The 1,337-nt window shown below is 44.0% G+C and overlaps 1 protein-coding gene across 1 annotated transcript in view; it reads left to right on the forward strand.

Moving 5' to 3' along the window:
• The window catches only part of LOC121934147, a 36,602-nt gene that overhangs the window by 28,385 nt on the left and 6,880 nt on the right, over window positions 1-1,337 (forward strand). The window lies entirely within an intron of this gene.

The following is a 1,337-nucleotide window of genomic DNA, read 5'->3' on the forward strand; positions in this document are numbered from 1 at the left end:
AGAGGTCGTGCCAAAGCCACACTCCATTCCTAAGCACTGGAGTGCAGCTTTGGTGCAGCTTCCAGATTCTTAGGGTGCATGCATCATTTAAATAGCATACTGTACCTCCAAAGAGACCCGAAGCAGCTTTATTTTGGCTGTCTGTAACAGGCCATTGGCTTCTGGAAGTATGACATTTCAGGTAGAATTCAGTAATGCATGGGCTCTAAGTAGAGAAGGTGCTTTCTTCCTCACTCCGGTGCCACTTTCCAATCGCAGAGTTGTCTTTCTAAGCCAGAGGAGGTGGACAGAAGGAAGACAAGTGTCTCTAAGTGCTTCTCCTTTTCTGCTCAGTCTGCCTTGTTTAATTCATTTAGAAAATTTTAAAACAATACAGAATTTCTCACCTCTCTCCTTCCTATCATTTCTTCTTCTCCCCTCACATATGAGTGGCCATTCTGTCCATGTCTTGCCTGTCTTTCCTTTCCTCCAAATGTTACAGCCTTGCCCTCTAACAAATAACCACTTTCACATGTACACACACAATGAACGTGTCAGAAGCCATCACTAGTACCAGTTTTTGACTGCAACTGCCAACATTCTCTAGTGCAGAGGTGACAATCATGTGGCCCTCCAGCATTGACAATGGTTTAAGGATGCTGAGAGTTGCAGTCCAGCAACATCTGGAGGGCTGCATGATCCCACCCCTGCTGTAGTGAACATAATGCTAGTATGAGAATTTGTGCTCAATTCACCTACCTTACAGTTAAGTTGAGAGGATGAAGTAGGAAAACTCTTCCAAGGTGCTGTGCTTGGACAAATAGGACAGGCTGTTGTATATTTTCCTCTCCAAACCCATGCCATCAGGTAAGCCCTTGCTTACCTTGCTACGTTCTTCTGGTTAAAAAGAGCACAAAGCTTAATGAGTGATAGTCACCTATTAAACTGCACCTTATTTTAACATCCAGTGAGTTTTGCTCCTCAGGTGATAATATAGCAGCATTTACAGAGTGCTTCCATACTGACTTGCGAACTGTGAAGGGCAGAGTCATGCTCTTACTTTGCCAGATTAGTTCTTTACTGGGCAATGATAAAGACTGTACTGAAACAGTAGGCAACCTGGTACTTTCCACGAGTTTTGGATTACAACTTCCATAATACTTGACCAGTGTGGCAGGGGCTTATAAGAGTTGTAGTCCACAATTTAGGGGAGGATACCAGGTTGCTTATTTTGGACTGAATAAACTAGGGAGATTGCCTTTTGGGAATGGTCACATGGTATGGCAAAGGGTAAGCCATTTCATTGAGTAGAAGCTTAAGAAAGCAGCACAGCTGCCACGCTGGGGTGTCCAGAATTG

Source organism: Sceloporus undulatus, chromosome 6 (genome assembly GCF_019175285.1).
Source record: "Sceloporus undulatus isolate JIND9_A2432 ecotype Alabama chromosome 6, SceUnd_v1.1, whole genome shotgun sequence".
Taxonomy (NCBI): Eukaryota; Metazoa; Chordata; class Lepidosauria; order Squamata; family Phrynosomatidae; genus Sceloporus; species Sceloporus undulatus.